We start from the raw sequence: 16326 nt of genomic DNA, 5'->3' as shown, positions 1-16326 counted from the left end.
CAACGATTACACTTTCAATAATGTTTATAATCTAAACTTTGATAATATAAAAATTATCTTACACTCGAGTGCAAAGGGTTAATAGTACTTATAATACATAAAAACATAAATTTTTCATTTCTATAATTTTCCAAAGTGGTATTTTGCAAAACAATCATCGATACGAAAGTCCTGGCTTCCGAGTACAGGTATCGCAGTATGTACGTGTTTCTCGTCTTTTTCCTAGAGTTTTCCTGTCGGAACATACTGCACAGTCTTTTTTGATTCCTGAACGAATTACACGAAGCTTATTATTTAGTTTAATGTCTACGGATGATGTTGAAGATTACGCTGGAGATGATATTTAGTGCCGGAAATTTCCTTCTAACTCATCTAAACTAAACATTTCACAAAATTTAAGTGCTTAGTGGCCTTTCGCTCCTCCGTTGGCTTGTTATTTTATGCATTATGTATGCATCGATGAAAATAAATTTAAATTTTCAACACAAATTTTACGATATATAGAGCCCTTTTTAATTACATACATCTCGCCGCCAGACTGGCGGCACCGACTTTTACGACGACTCGCGAATACCGCCACTGTGCCGGCATGGACCGCAAAGGGTTAATTTCATTCAATTAAATTTACTCAGCATAAACGGGCCAGTCGCCCTTTTAATTTTACTGCAAAAATTCAACGATCTCAATCGAATTAAAATTGAAAAATTGAGTCGCATTATTACGTTCAGCCGATCCTAATAAAATCAAAAAGGTACAATAGATTCGCCAATTTCCAAATCTACGCAAATAATTCAGTCGACCGTGCGTACACGTAACGCGGCAGTAAAATCGTTGAAGAGAAATCTGCCGGGAACGAACCTCCCGTTTCATTTTACAGGGCGAGCCGCCGCCCCTTTCACCGATTCGCGTCGCCTTATCAGAAGGTGCGCTTTTGTCGCCGTGAAAGCGAATAGATCTTTGTTTGTTTCACGGGATCCGCATATCGCGGAGCTACCTCGCCGCTAACGATCTCGCTGCTTCTCCTCGCCTTCTCCGCTGATTTTCCCCGTGTTAATCGATTATAGTTCGCGTCGCGGAAGAAGTCAGGAGTAAAAATAATTGGCAAGGACGATCGTCTCGAAAAGGGGGAACGTCGTCGCGAACTCGTAACCGGCGCTGCGTTCGAAGTTCCGATCCGATTCTCAAAGGCGGGCGAGCGACGAGGACGGCTGAGAGGCTGAAGTAATTAGGAGTCGCGGTCTTGTCCGCAATTTCGGGGACAGGAAATCCATTAGCAGGCCTCTCGAGATTTCTATGGGACGGCACGAAACTTATTCCGAGGCGAGGCGTTATCACGACTACTCGAAATTCGCGAATAAGCTGCCCGGGCGATGATTACCGGCGGAGGGTCCTTTCAGCCACCGGAAGCGTTTCCTCCGCGGCTGCAGACGCTGACCTTCCGCGGAATAAAGAATAAACTTTCCACCAAGTTCCTCGCGAGGTCCCCCCCGCCCCTCTCGTACTCCCCCCGCGCCTCGAGTTTTCCTTTTCTCCCGTCGAATGTAGGCAACCGCTAGTTGGCTCCGCTCGAAATATCGTCGACGAATTAAAACGTCCGTCGACCTGCTGTTGCGTGCCTCGGCCGCGTTTCAAAGAGAAGCGATCAACGTCCACCCTGATCCGGACACTTCGAAACTCATCGCTCTCGGCGGATTTGAACGTAGCACGGTGGTCGGCTTTTATCCGAAAAACGGAAATATGTCGGCTTTCTTCTGAAATATCCGTATAATGCAAAATTTATTCACTGACAGAGTCGATTGCGATTACCTTGTTCCTCGAGAAGAAATCATTTCGACAGGATTTGACGTACTTAAATTAGGCCGAATGATACTTTTTCGTATATCGTATTGTTCGTGTTATGTCCGGTTGAATATGTTGAAGTTTCGTTTCATTTTTTAGCCACGAGGAAGGATACTAGAATAATCGGTGTATTTTGTCGGTGAAATTTAGTTTGTTGTACTCGGTCGAGATATTGTTCGAAACGCATATTTATGCAATGTTACTTCTTTCAGAAATGTTCGGAGAAATCGGCAGATCCGAGAATACTAAGTCGCGATTTTTCTTATAGAAATTACTGGTATACATTAATATGAATACATAATAATGCTAGAATAAAAACGACGACTTAACTTCTTTATTTCTAATTTTTTGCCACGATTCGAAGGCAATTGAGAGGCCACATGAGGCGATTCGAAGGCAATTCAGAGGCCAAGTGCCACGATTCAAAGGCAATTCAGAGGCAACGTGCCACGATTCGAAGGCAATTCGGAAGCTACATGACACGATTCGAAGACAATTCAGAGGCCACGTGACACGATTCGAAGGCAATTCGGAGGCCACATGAGGCGATTCGAAGACAATTCGGAGGCCAAGTGCCACGATTCAAAGGCAATTCGGAGGCAATTCAGAGGCCACGTGCCACGATTCGAAGACAATTCAGAGGCCAAGTGCCACGATTCAAAGGCAATTCGGAGGCAATTCAGAGGCCACGTGCCACGATTTGAAGGCAATTCGGAAGCTACATGACACGATTCGAAGACAATTCAGAGGCCACGTGACACGATTCGAAGGCAATTCGGAGGCCACATGAGGCGATTCGAAGACAATTCGGAGGCCACGTGTCACGATTCGAAGGCAATTCGGAGGCCACACGACACGATTCAAAGGTAATTCGGAGGCCACATGACGCGATTCGAAGGCAATTCGGAAGCCACATGACACGATTCAAAGGCAACTCGTCGACCCTTAGCATCGACGTAGCAATAAATTACATAGCACTAACACAGGGAAATTCACAGCAGCCTAAAATTTGGCATTTCCCGGAGAAATTACTATACTCTTCTGATACTTAACTTTCATTTCCTCGAAAACGAAGCCAGCCATGCAATTTCGTTATTCTTGACTTTCGCCTTATTTTCGGCCATGGAATCTACCAGACCCATTTTGTACCATGAATTACGGAACACCCTCTATAATTTTAGTTATATGCATTTCCCCGTGTCTCGTATGCAAACCGACCACCGCGCGTCGACACAGGTATCGACGATTAATAAAAATTCATCGAAACTTTCGAATATAGGTCGGGGGTGTCTCTCGATGGATCCAGTAAAGTTTCGAAGGAGAGAACGAAGGAACAGGAAGAGGAGGCGAAATGAGACGAAGGAGAGAGAGAGAGAGAGAGAGAGAGAGAGAGAGAGAGAGAGAGAGAGAGAGAGAGAGAAGGAGTAGTCCGATCAAAGCGATCGATTTTTTCCCGGGGGGCGTTGGTATTCCGCGAGGAAGCCATCGAGGCTTGTCGCGGAATATGATTCATAAACGGATCCAGAGGAACGTTTGACCCAGGTGAATCGGTTCAATAAATCCTCGCCGCGTGTTCCTATCGGTTTCTCCCGACCCCTCCCGACCGCCGGTCGATCAGTTCCCGCCTCGTTCCCGTCCCGATCCAGATCCACTCCCGTCGCGGGGCGACCGGGCTCGGGCTTGCGCGGGCCCGACGGTAACAAACAATTATTTCCTCTGTTCGATCCCATTTGGTATAAAGGCCGGCCGAGCGGCGGGAGGCCTGCGGCAGGTAGGACGTCTTCGCGCCCTATCTGGCCTCGATACGAAGCAATCTTGCCGAAGTGGTTCTCGCGCCGGGTATTTCCAGCGCGGATCGTTAACGCGGCGTGCTCCTCTTTTTCCCTCCCGAAAAGAAAGCCGGGAACGGCGGGAAAGGGGGGCCCCGAGCGGGGAAATCGATCCCGGGGATTCGACGGCCGCCAGGAATTTACATGAAAATTATTTTTACTCCTCTCTTAGGGGAGCCTCCCTCGCGCTCTGTTCGCTTAGCAACTCCGCGGCGGTCGCGTCGCACCGTGATAACATTCCCGAAAAAAGCTGCGACAAAATGCAGTTCCCTGTGGCGCGTTTGTCGTATACGTTTCGGAGCATCGAGGGCCGTTCGACGTTTTCGAATAAAGTGTCGAGATAGAGCGTTGTCCTTCGCAAAGTATTTGTTCAATTATTTGAACCGAATGTACAATTGATTTTAAGTAGAGTTATCTTTGATTGCGGTAGAATGATTTTATACAAATGTAAATGGTAACAGACTAAGAATAGAATTTTTACTTGTAATAGATTGTTCGATAGAACGTTTACTTGAAATAGCTTTTCAGTGGAAATTCAATTTACGATCGATTGTTTGCAGTATTACTTTAATTGTAACAGATTTTTTACAGTATTACTTTAATTACAACAGATTTTTTACAGTATTACTTTAATTATAACAGATTTTGTACAGTATTACTTTAATTATAATAGATTTTTTACAGTATTACTTTAATTATAACAGATTTTTTACAGTATTACTTTAATTACAACAGTTTTTTTACAGTATTACTTTAATTATAACAGATTTTGTACAGTATTACTTTAATTATAACAGATTTTGTACAGTATTACTTTAATTACAACAGATTTTTTACAGTATTACTTTAATTACAACAGAATTTTTACAGTATTACTTTAATTATAACAGATTTTTTACAGTATTACTTTAATTATAACAGATTTTGTACAGTATTACTTTAATTACAACAGATTTTTTACAGTATTACTTTAATTACAACAGTTTTTTTACAGTATTACTTTAATTATAACAGATTTTGTACAGTATTACTTTAATTATAACAGATTTTGTACAGTATTACTTTAATTACAACAGATTTTGTACAGTATTACTTTAATTACAACAGAATTTTTACAGTATTACTTTAATTATAACAGATTTTTTACAGTATCGTTAATTGTAACAGATTTTTACTATGAATTTTAATAGAAATCTACTTTTAATAGAAATTGTAATTCTAATAGATTTCTATCCAATTGAATCCATGTACTTCAAATATATTGAAAAACATGACTTCATAAAATACGTGTGAAGTGGTGAATTAGAAATAGGCACCACTGCGCGTAGTCGCCCGGTTCGTCGGTGTTCGACGGATCCAAGGGTTAGAAAGCTTCGGGAGGTGGTCTCGCTGCGATTGGAGTGCTGCCTGCAGCTTCGTGGTTGGCTCTATTCGACGAGTTAATAATAGTGCACGGGGAGACTATTTTTTTTCTCTCCTTTTCCCCCCGAAAGACTTTCCTCGGGGTACGCTGGAGCGGCGCGGGGTCATCGGATCCGTGGATTAGAAGGCTGACAGAGGTGCATACTTGGGTCGCAGGTTCCTGCTAGGCGAAAGGGACAAGGGAGCAGTTTTTCGGGATTTTTCCTGAGAGAGAAAAGTAGCCTTTATTTAATGTACCCGGTAGATCGGTCCTGCGGGAGTTTTCCGGGCAATTTGTTGCGCGCCATGGTCCTCGGCCGGCGACTCTGTCGTGCTACACGTTACCGGTCGGTATCTACTCCATCGTTCTCTGCGTTTTTTGCTTTTTTAACGGACCAGACGGCGAGAGACAAAGGGCATAGGCACGGGCAGAGGCGCTTCCTGCACGTGCGCAGATGCGCCACCCGGCCGGATCGGGTCTGTTATTTGCCACATTGTTGCTGATAGTGGTGATCGATAACCGACGGCGATAGGTATTTATTGAAACGGAATTGCCCGAGTCCGGGCCGGTCTTTACAACTACAAAACTCGAGGAGGCCGCGAACAATGAAACACCGGGTTACTGCGCACGCTCCTATTGCACCGCGAAAGCCCACGAGATACGTATCTGTTTTTATTACGTGGAATCGTCTGTCGTTTATCAGTGTCTTACCTAGTCTCCGCCACGATCCTGTCCCAAGTACCATAACTAGCGTCATCGGTGCTATCTTCCCGAGGCTCCTGTCTCAGTCGGAGATGGTACTTTAGACTCATGGTATCTTACCACTATCTTTCATAGTTCCTTCTTCACCTAATCTACCTTTTCTATATAGAATTTCCTCTTCGTGCCCTTTACGTAGTCCATTTTCTGGTCTTTTAGGTCGGTCTATTGGTAGCTGCTTCCTTAGAACTTTTTCTAAAACTTTCTCTGGACCGTTTCATAATTTTTTGATTAATTTTTCTTCCTCTATGCGTGATATTTAGATTTTCAAATTTCTGAGCACTTCTGAAAGAGCACTCTCGAAATCGTGTACCGAATTTTGAGCCATATGTACTTTGTTGAAATATCAAAATTTCGTACTTTTGAGCCATCGTTCGAGGTCGAGAAATCGGCAACTTGTACTTCTGAGCCATTTTCTTTCTTTAAAAATCAAATTCTCGTACTTTTGAGCCATTTTAGAAGTCGAAATAGCGTAGTTACGTACTTTTGAGCCATTTTCGAAGTGTAAAAATAAAATTTCGTACTTTTGAGCACTTTTCTGACATGAGAAGTCAAAATTTCGTACTTTTGAGCCATTCTCTAATGGAAAAAATCGAAATTTCGTACTTTTGAGCCATTTTCGAAGTGGAAAGATCGTAATATCGAACTTTTGAGCACATTCCTGACACGAAAAGTCGAAATTTCGTACTTTTGAGCCATTTTCGAAGTGGAAAAATCGAAATTTCGAACTTTTGAGCACTTTTCTGACATGAACAGTCGAAATTTCATACTTTTGAGCCATTTTCTAATAGGAAAAATCGAAATTTCGAACTTTTGAGCACTTTTCTGCCATGAACAGTCGAAATTTCATACTTTTGAGCCATTTTCTAATAGGAAAAATCGAAATTTCGAACTTTTGAGCACTTTTCTGCCATGAAAAGTCGAAATTTCATACTTTTGAGCCATTTTCTAATTAGAAAAATCGAAATTCCGAACTTTTGAGCACTTTTCAGGCATGAAAAGTCGAAGTTTCGTACTTTTGAGTCATTTTCTAATAGGAAAAATCGAAAAATCAAACTTTTGAGCACTTTTCTGACACGAAAAGTCGAAATTTCGTACTTTTGAGCCATTTTCTAATATGAAAGATCGAAATTTCGTACCTTTCAGCCATTTTCTAATAAGAAAAATCGAAATTTCATACTTTTGAGCCATTTTCGAAGACGGAAAATCTCAAATTGGTGCTTGTAAGCACATTGGGAATAACATCCTGTCCTCAAAGATTAAAAATGATATTATTGTGCCGCACTTACGCGTTAACGTTTGCGTGGGTAAAACAGGGAACAGATATAAAAGACACTTTTTCTCTTCTGTATAACTTTGTATTTATTATTTTCTTCGACGATACATTTTTAACGATACAAGATCGCAAAGGACATAATCCATATAAAACTGTACAATGTGTAACGTAACGAGTTCGTTAAAACAAAGAACATAAATAAGAAATATAATATAAACAACGACTACACGAATATGCAACATAATATACAACATACATAAATACAAAAATAAATATCGCGTACGACTATAAAATTAGTTACTATAAAGCAAATACAATGCCGCAACGAAATGACGGGAGTAACAAGGCTCGAAGGGAGGCTTCGCGATCCTTGGACGAGAGAGATCCCGTTCCGCAACGATCCGCCCCAGATAGCCGGTCGTTCAGCCAGGCAGAAACGAGCGACGGTAAACCGTGTGTGTTTCTGTTGGCGTCGGTGTTGGTGTACACGTGTGAGCATGGACATCTATGCGTGTACAGGTTTCGTGCATATGTGCCGCAGACTATGGACGTATGATTGTGTTGGCAGAGAGGGAGGGAGGTGGATAGAGAGAAAGGGGGACGAGTGGATCGTCCGTTGACGAACGGTGATAGTGGCGGCGGCGGTGGTGTGGTAGTAGTGGTGGCGTTCCCGGTAAACGGGAACGGGAATCAATCGATCGATCGGTTATAAGCGGCGCGGGATGGATTAATTAAAAAACGGCCGGCGACAAAGGGTCGCGAGGGGGAAGGGAGGACGGATGCTTCGTGCGGCGGAAAGCCTTGAACTGTTCGCGAACCAGACCAGGAATACGCGGCCGCAACTTTTTCACTTTCTAGGGACAATCGTGGCCGATTCTATGGGCCGGGAAACTTGATCGAACGTCCATCCTTCGCGGCCCTTTGCTTCGCTGTCATCGAAGAAGAGGGTTCGGTTGATATCGGCCTGGCCGGAGGTCCGTAACTTTTGGTCAAAAGTCAGTTTTTCGAGTCTCATATTTCAAAATATTTATGTTATAGTATATTATATTTGTATTATATTTATATTATAGTATATTATATTTGTATTATACTATATTATATTTGTATTATATTTATATTATATTGTATTTGTATTATATTTATATTATACTATATTATATTTGTGTTATATTTATATTATACTAAATTATATTTGTATTATACTTGTATGACATTTTTATATTATATTATATTATATTTGTATTATATTCATATTATACTATATTATATTCGTATTATATTCATATTATATTATATATCATATTATATTCATATTATATTTATATTATACTATATTAATTTGTGTATTATATTTTATTATATTATATTTATATTATACTATATTATATTTGTATTTTATTCGTATTATATTATATTAGCTATAGTAAACTCTGCTTCGAGGATCTTCCGTACATCAGAATTAGGCATGTTTTACTCAAATACCAAATTTTATTCGAATATATTATTATATTATATTTTATATTATATTACGTTATATTATATTATATATTATATTTATATTATATTATAACCTCTAAACTGAGAACCCTCGGAAACCATGAAATCCAAAGTATCAAGTTTATCAGAAAACTTTACGACGAAATATAACAAACTTATGAAATTGAAAAAGTAAAACTAATTATCGCCAATTACTATATTACGGGTCTCTATGCAAAATAAAAGCTGTTCGCATTGACTGCCGGCTGCAGTCAACTTTGCAAGCGTTTATTTCCTTCCTCGCTGATTTCAACGCATTTGATCTACTCATTTTTCTCATGAATGCACAAATTCGCACTCCAGTAATCATTCGTTATTAAATTTTTCAGACATTTCCGACGATCCCGCAACAGCAAAATGTTTCCAACAAAAGCTGCCGGTCGGTATTCACTTCTCTACAAATTAAAATGCTCCCATAAAAAAAACCGACAAACAAATCTTTTACTTCGTGAAAAATGCTGGTCGCGTTTACTTTTGAAACGTTAACGCATACTTTTCACTTGATTATTAACGTATCAACCGGTGTCGCGACTGATTCGACGATCTATCATAACGTAACCTTGAACCTTGAAACAACGATGAGACAACTTTGGTTACAGAAATCGAATTTCCGGACCGTTGTGCAGTGGTCAGCTCATACTTCTCCTCGATCATCCGACGATTACGGCTCCTGGACAGCTCCCGTTTCGAGGATAAGGAACGAGTGCGTGGATCCGCCGATGTTTCAGAGGTATTGTAAAGGGTTACAGCGATATTGTAGGGGGTTGAAAAGTATTCGGAAGGTGCTGGATCGGTGGCCGGGGTAGTCTCGTGGTCTGCAGGATTTTGGGAGAATTAAAAGCCGACACTTTTTACTCCGCGGCGAGAGAGCTCGCGTTGCTTCCCAAAGGCGAATACAGTAATGTCTCTCTAATTGACGCTCAGATTGTCTCCAGAAATGGACAATTTGCAGCCTTGCAACTCGTTTTTATAATTGTTGAGAAACGGTAATTATAAAAACGAGGCGTAAGATTCAAATTAATCGCATCTCCTTTTCCCAAATATATATAATGCACACATGTTATATAATATACAATGTTAACCACAGAAATGGACAATTTGGGAAGAGGAGATGGAATTATTCGAGCTTCGCGGGTTGTTTTTACAGTCACGAATTGTCAACGATTATAAAAACGAGCTCGAACAATTGTATCCCCTCTTCCCAAATCGTCCATTTTTGTGCACAATCTGAGCGCCAGTAAGGGAGACATTACTGTACTCTGTAATAACTGTCCTGTATATTTGTTAATAATATTAAAATAAAAATAACATTAAAATAAAAAATATAAATTTATGATATGATCTATACGAATGAGGTTCTAGAACGAATTACATTCGTTACAGGATACCCCACTGTAACAATTCTGTTTTCTTCAAAAATTGCATAATTCGATGTTCTTTCCCGTCGTGTCAATTTTGCATTGAAATTTGCTCTGCACAATTCCCTCTAACTAATTGACGCTCAGATTGTCCACAGAAATGCACAATTTGGATAGAGGAGATGCAATTATTCGAGCTTCGCGGTTTGTTTTTATGGTCACGAATTGTTAACGATTATAAAAACGGGCTCGAACAATCGTATCCCCTCTTCCCAAATCGTCCATTTTTGTACACAATCTGAGCGTCAGTAAGGGAGACATTACTGTACTCTGTAATAACTGTCCTGTATATTTGCTAATAATATTAAAATAAAGATAACATTAAAATATAAAATATAAATTTATAATATGATCTATACGAATGGATGCTATAACGAATGCGGTTCTAGAACGAATTACATTCGTTACAGGAACCCCACTATAACAATTCTGTTTTCTTTCAAATTTGTATAATTCGATGTTCTTTCCCGTCGTGTCAATTTTGCATTGAAATTTGCTCTGCACAATTCTCTCTAACTAATCGACGCTCAGATTGTCCACAGAAACGCACAATTGGGGAAGATGAGATGCAATTATTCGGGCTTTGCAGTTTGTTTTTATAGTCACGAATTGTCAACGATTATAAAAACGAGCTGCAAGACTCAAATTAATCGTATCTCCTCTTTCCAAATCGTCCATTTTCGTGCACAATCTGAGCGTCGGTAAGGGAGACATTACTGTACTCTGTAATAACTGTCCTGTATATTTGCTAATAATATTAAAATAAAGATAACATTAAAATATAAAATATAAATTTATAATATGATCTATACGAATGGATGCTATAACGAATGCGGTTCTAGAACGAATTACATTCGTTACAGGAACCCCACTATAACAATTCTGTTTTCTTCCAAATTTGTATAATTCGATGTTCTTTCCCGTCGTGTCAATTTTGCATTGAAATTTGCTCTGCACAATTCCCTCTAACTAATTGACGCTCAGATTTTCCACAGAAATGCACAATTGGGGACGAGGAGATGCAATTATTCGAGCTTCGCGATTTGTTTTTATAGTCACGAATTGTCAACGATTATAAAAACGAGCTGCAAGACTCAAATTAATCGAATCTCCTCTTTCCAAATCGTCCGTTTTCGTGCACAATCTGAGCGTCAGTTAGGGAGATATTACTGTACATTCGTTACAGGATACCCCACTATAACAATTCTGTTTTCTTCCAAATTTGCATAATTCGATGTTCTTTCCCGTCGTGTCAATTTTGCATTGAAATTTTTAATTGACGCTCAGATTGTCCACATAATTACACAATTTGGGAAGAGGAGATGCAATTATTCGGGCTTCGCGGTTTGTTTTTATAGTCACGACTTGTCAACGATTATAAAAACGGGCTCGAACAATTGTATCCCCTCTTCCCAAATCGTCCATCTTCGTGCACAATCTGAGCGTCAGTAAGGGAGACATTACTGTATCGAGGCGATCCGCGAATCGAATGAAAAGCGCCCGATCGACCGCTGCTCTCGAACCGCCTTTGGGAAGCGAACCGCGCGCGAGCTTTCGAGCAAATGTCGCAGCGTTGGCTGCGGGCCGCGCTCGCGGGCCGAGTCGTCGCGAGAGTTTGAAAATGATAAGACTGCTCTCCGACTCGGACTTCTTGGCCAGATATCCGTTTGTTACTGAACTCCGCGCGTTCTCGTTCGATCCGCTATCGGGAAACAACCGGCAGGGCCCGGGAAACGCGTCTCCGGCCAAAGACCTCGGGGCGGAACAGGACAAGCGCGGGGGGAGAGGAGGGAAAAAAAACGCGCGCGTCTGATTACTGAAAGTCCAACCGGCTTCTTCGCGACTGCTCGTGCAGCCTGCAGTGGCCTCCTCAAGTTTCCTCATTTCGCTTATTCAGCGACGGTTCGAAGGGAAACCGGGCTTCTCTTCTTTTGATTGGTTCGTTAGCGGGGTCCGCGACGCGAATGAGGGACGGCGCGACGCGCTGCCACCGCCGTGGATAGCAAATAAAAGAGGGACCACCGGGAGGGGGAGGGGAGGGGATCCGGGATCGCAGGGGCTGAACGGAGAGACGCGAGCAACGACGAGCAGAGGAAGAGAGGAGAAGATAGAAGCCGGGGAGAGAGGCTTCTTCTTCCGCGTCCTTGACTCGTAGAGTCCTCGTCTGTTGCGCGAAGAAATGAAGAGGACGGTTCGGCGAAGGGGCGAGGGAGGGAGGGGAACCCGCTTCTGGCTTCTCTTTATTTTCTTATTGTTGTTTGAACCGCTGGAACGATACAATGTTAACTTGGCGAACGAAGTGCAAGAAACGCGAGCGAGACGGGCTCGAGAGCCAGCTGCGGAACCTTTGCTCTCGACCTTGATACACACCCCGACGAATCGAACGCAAGAGAAAAATAACGCGCGACGAATTCGTGGCGAATCGCGCGCGGCGAACGGCCGCGAAACGAGTCCTCCGCGATCGGCGGCGAGCGGTTACGGTGGGAAAGGAAATTCCGCGCGACGGACACGTTTCGAAATGGTCGGCGCGCGGGCATGCTCGTTTAATTTTTAATTAACGTACACCTTCCCGTGTAATTTATGCCGGGAGGGAAGTGGCGCGATTTCCCGTACAGAAATTCGGCCGGGGAAATGCTGGCTGCGCGCGGCACACGGCGAGCCACGGAGCTTTGCCGACGTGAAAACAAGTTTCGCTTTGAAGCGGGGCCGCGGGCTCGTTCTCTCACGCTCCAAAAATCATCCGTCGGCGTCGCTTCTTCTTCTTCGCCTTCTGCCCGTCTCGTCGCGCCTCGTCGTCTTGTTAATTAAAAAATGTCTCGACGGCCGTGCTTCATTAACCGCGAGACATCGAAGAGGCCCGGGACGCGATCGCGCGGGACCGGTCTCTCTCTCTTTCGGGGTCCCGAATCTGACCCGGCCTTATTACGGTTTCGGCGTACTTTACAAGATTACCGCACGGTCGGCCCTTTCGCCGGATCTCCACGGCTCCGCTAATAGGCTTAGCTACCTGTTAGCTACCTTTTAGCACGCCTCCGGGCACGCCGACCGCGCGCGTCTTCTTGCCGCGAGCGTTCGAGTCATCGGATAGTCTTGGCCACGCCGCCTATACCCTTTGATCCTCGAAACAATTCGAGACGATCAGCCTATTCTTTGACGACAGTGATTCGGGTTGTACGAATCTTTATTGCTTTGCAAGACCGCTATGCGATCTTTATTGCTTTTCTTATTTTAAATGTCAGGTTTTCTTTGCTTTCTAGACTTTTATTTACGTTTATGTGTCCAGAGCAATTACAATTAAATGTCACTGTAGCATACGTGTCTCTGTAGCAAAAATGTCTCGCAATATGGAAATGGGAGAATCCTGAGGTCATTTGAAGTAACTTTTTCCTTTGCGGAAATGCAACCCGCGGATTCGTTTACGAGTTATTAAGGAGAAACGGTGACCAATGAGAGGCGAGCTCGGCTCGCGCGAGGCGGTCCAGCCAATGAGCGGAACTGGGCTTCGTGCGCTCGTTGGCTGGCCCGCCTCTCGCGAGCCGGGCTCGCCTTTTATTGGTCAATGTTTTTCGTTAATAACTCGTAAGCGAAGCCGCGAATTGCATTTTCGCTAAGGAAAAAGTTACTTCAAATCACCTCAGGAATCCATTTGCGGTTTGTGATACATTTTTGGGAAACTTTGGATTATTTGTTATTATTTTTATTACTTTATTTTTATATGTTTCCGACTGTAATATATATTAAATGTAGCCATTAATAAACAGACAATCCTCATTTAAGCAAATTAAGTGAACAACTAGTTCACGATTGTATTTTCCTCAGTAGAGAATGCGGTAAGTTAATTGGTTCCATTGAATACAACCGCGAGTTACTCGCACCTCATTTTAATTACATGTCACTGACTTCTTTATTTCATTATTAATGCGAGGCACCGCTCTTCGAAATACGAACAAAACGAACACCGAACACTTCATCGAACTCGTAATTGTGAAAAATGAAATAAAAATTCCACATATTCAATCGAACGAGACTCAAAAATTGCGAGAGTAAAAATAGCGTTCTGTGACATAATTTTTAAGTATAATACATAACATTAAACATTAAATTCTATGAAAATTATTTATTACCAAAAGAACAAAATAATTTAAAAACGATGAAATGAATTCAGGATGATTTGGAGGACGAGCTATTCGAAGCCATGCGGCCGTGTCCGAAATGAACAAATGATAAAAAACATCATAGCAAATAACAAGCCGCTAGAGCGAATAAATTATGCATCGTGGGCATATTTTTCAAACCGACTCTTTTCCATTTTTTCTATAAAAACCGATCACCGTGCGTCGTCCTAATCCGATTTCCTGCCGAACCATGACGCCCGTTCGCGACGAAGCCGGCTAATCCTTTTCTTGCCGTCGGCGTTGATCGACCGGCAGCCTAATCACCGGGCTTTCGCTGTTATCGCTTGACCGAGGCGCTCGCGACCGATCGAGAGCAATCGCTTCGAACGCGAGAACACGTCCCGCGATGCGCGCTGATCGTCTTCGATCCGCGCGATTCCACGATTCCGGTTTAACGAATCCCCCCCGGACGCTCCCGCGGAGCGTTTCCATGCTGGAAACACGCGGCCGGGGAACGACGACCCCGATCGAACGCAAAAACGCGGACGAAGGAACGAGGCGAGGAGGGAATCGGCCTCGAAAACAATCGTTTCGGTATCCGGCCGAGAAATAATCGGAGCTGTCGTCGGCGCTGGGGCGCGCGGGGCCCGGGGCTGGCTCCTCGCAGGTCGTCTGGCGCCTGTCGCTCATCCATTATACATGAAAACGCTCGACCAGTGGCCCGGTGCCGCTTTTTCCTCGAGATTCCAGCCTCCCCGAGCAGCCTACGCTGCCCCGGCCAACCGCGATATCCCCGTCGGCGGATCGTCGTTTCGCTTTTTCCGCGCCGCCCTCTTCGCTACCCCCTCGTTTATTCGCGCGGGAATCGCTCGCTTTCTCACGGCATTCCGGTTAGATCGAAACGCGCCGCGAAGAAGATCCTTGGAAGCACGAGGATCGGCGTCGTTTCAGAAAATTCCGGTGCCGAGCCGCTGTCGAATCGATCTCGTCCCCGATAATGGAACGGAACGAATCGCAATTTCGATAAACTTTTGACCGCCGGGGATTCGCTCTGAATCGTGGCCAACGGCGGTGAGGAAAAAGTTGCGGCCCGCCGGCAGTCGCTAAAAGTTAGCATCGACGGTTGGTTCTGTTCCCCCTTGTTTCGCGCGGCGCCTTCTCCGGCGAACCGGCCGGGAACCGTCTCCGTCCGCTTGAAATTTCCGCGAGCTACTTGTTACACTCGGTCCCGGTGTAACTAGATTTCTCCGGATCTCGCAAAGTTTCACCGGCCCCTCCCCCCGCCTCGCCGCCCGCTCGCCGTTCACCAAGACTTCTTCGCCGGAGTTTCACCGGTTCCAATTCCGCGCGACGTTCCGCGCCTGATTTGCCATTACAATCGGCCGTTTAGCCGCGGAATTCTCAACGAGCCGCATTTTTCCGCGATCGTGGCGCCCGAATAATCTGGGACCGTGGGCCGAATCGCGCGAGGTCGAGAATCCCGCGTCGATAGTTCGAGGAGCCAGTTGAAATAACTCGTGTGCTGGTGATACAGTAAATTCTCCGTAATTTGTGCTGAGATTGTACACATAAATGGACCATTTACTATAAAAATATTATAGTATAAAATATTATAACTATGAAAATGCCTCGTGATCCGGAAACGGAGGTTCCCGAGGTCGTTTAAAGCAACTTTTTCCTTTGCGAAAATGCAATCCGCGGCTTCGTTTACGAGTTATTAGCGAAAAACAATGACCAATGACAGGCGAGCTCGTTTTGCGCGAGGCAGCCCAGCCAATGAGCGGAACTGGGCTTCGTGCGCTCGCTGGCTGGCCCGCCTCCCACCAGCCGGTCACGCCTCTTATTGGTCACCGTTTTTCGTTAATAACTCGTAAACGAAGCCGCGGATTGCATTTTCGCTAAGGAAAAAGTTTCTTCAAATGATCTCAGGAATCCCTAATTTCCGAATTGCGAGACATTCTTGGGACACCCTGTATAATAACCATGTTTCTTCTTCCCAAATTGTCCATTTTTGTGCACAATTTGAGCGTCAATTAGATAGAATTTACTGCAACTAAACTGTGCATCTTTATGCAAAATAAAAATTCTGCATCAACGCTTTGCTTCTACAATTTCTGATACCGTGAAAATGTTTTTGTCGGAAATTTTTACG

General features: G+C 43.5%; 2 protein-coding genes across 6 annotated transcripts in view; one reads left to right on the top strand and one right to left on the bottom strand.

Moving 5' to 3' along the window:
• Sdc (Syndecan) overlaps positions 1-16326 on the bottom strand; it is a 225044-nt gene that overhangs the window by 99212 nt on the left and 109506 nt on the right. The gene's annotated exons all lie outside the window — the stretch shown is intronic.
• LOC117229363 (uncharacterized) overlaps positions 1-16326 on the top strand; it is a 175998-nt gene that overhangs the window by 81232 nt on the left and 78440 nt on the right. For 3 of the 5 annotated variants that reach the window (XR_004492528.2, XR_013034878.1, XR_004492527.2), the window contains exon 3: positions 9241-9371. The exons of 1 other annotated variant lie outside the window; for it this stretch is intronic. The gene's annotated coding sequence lies outside the window, so the exon portion shown is untranslated. Of the gene's footprint in view, positions 1-8970; positions 9038-9240; positions 9372-16326 lie in introns of those variants that run through there. One more of the 5 variants, XR_013034879.1, reaches the window with a different exon arrangement.

This window comes from Megalopta genalis, chromosome 15 (assembly GCF_051020955.1).
Source record: "Megalopta genalis isolate 19385.01 chromosome 15, iyMegGena1_principal, whole genome shotgun sequence".
Lineage (NCBI taxonomy): Eukaryota > Metazoa > Arthropoda > Insecta > Hymenoptera > Halictidae > Megalopta > Megalopta genalis.
Note: the sequence above shows the minus strand (reverse complement) of the source record. Positions and strands in the feature narration are given on the sequence as shown.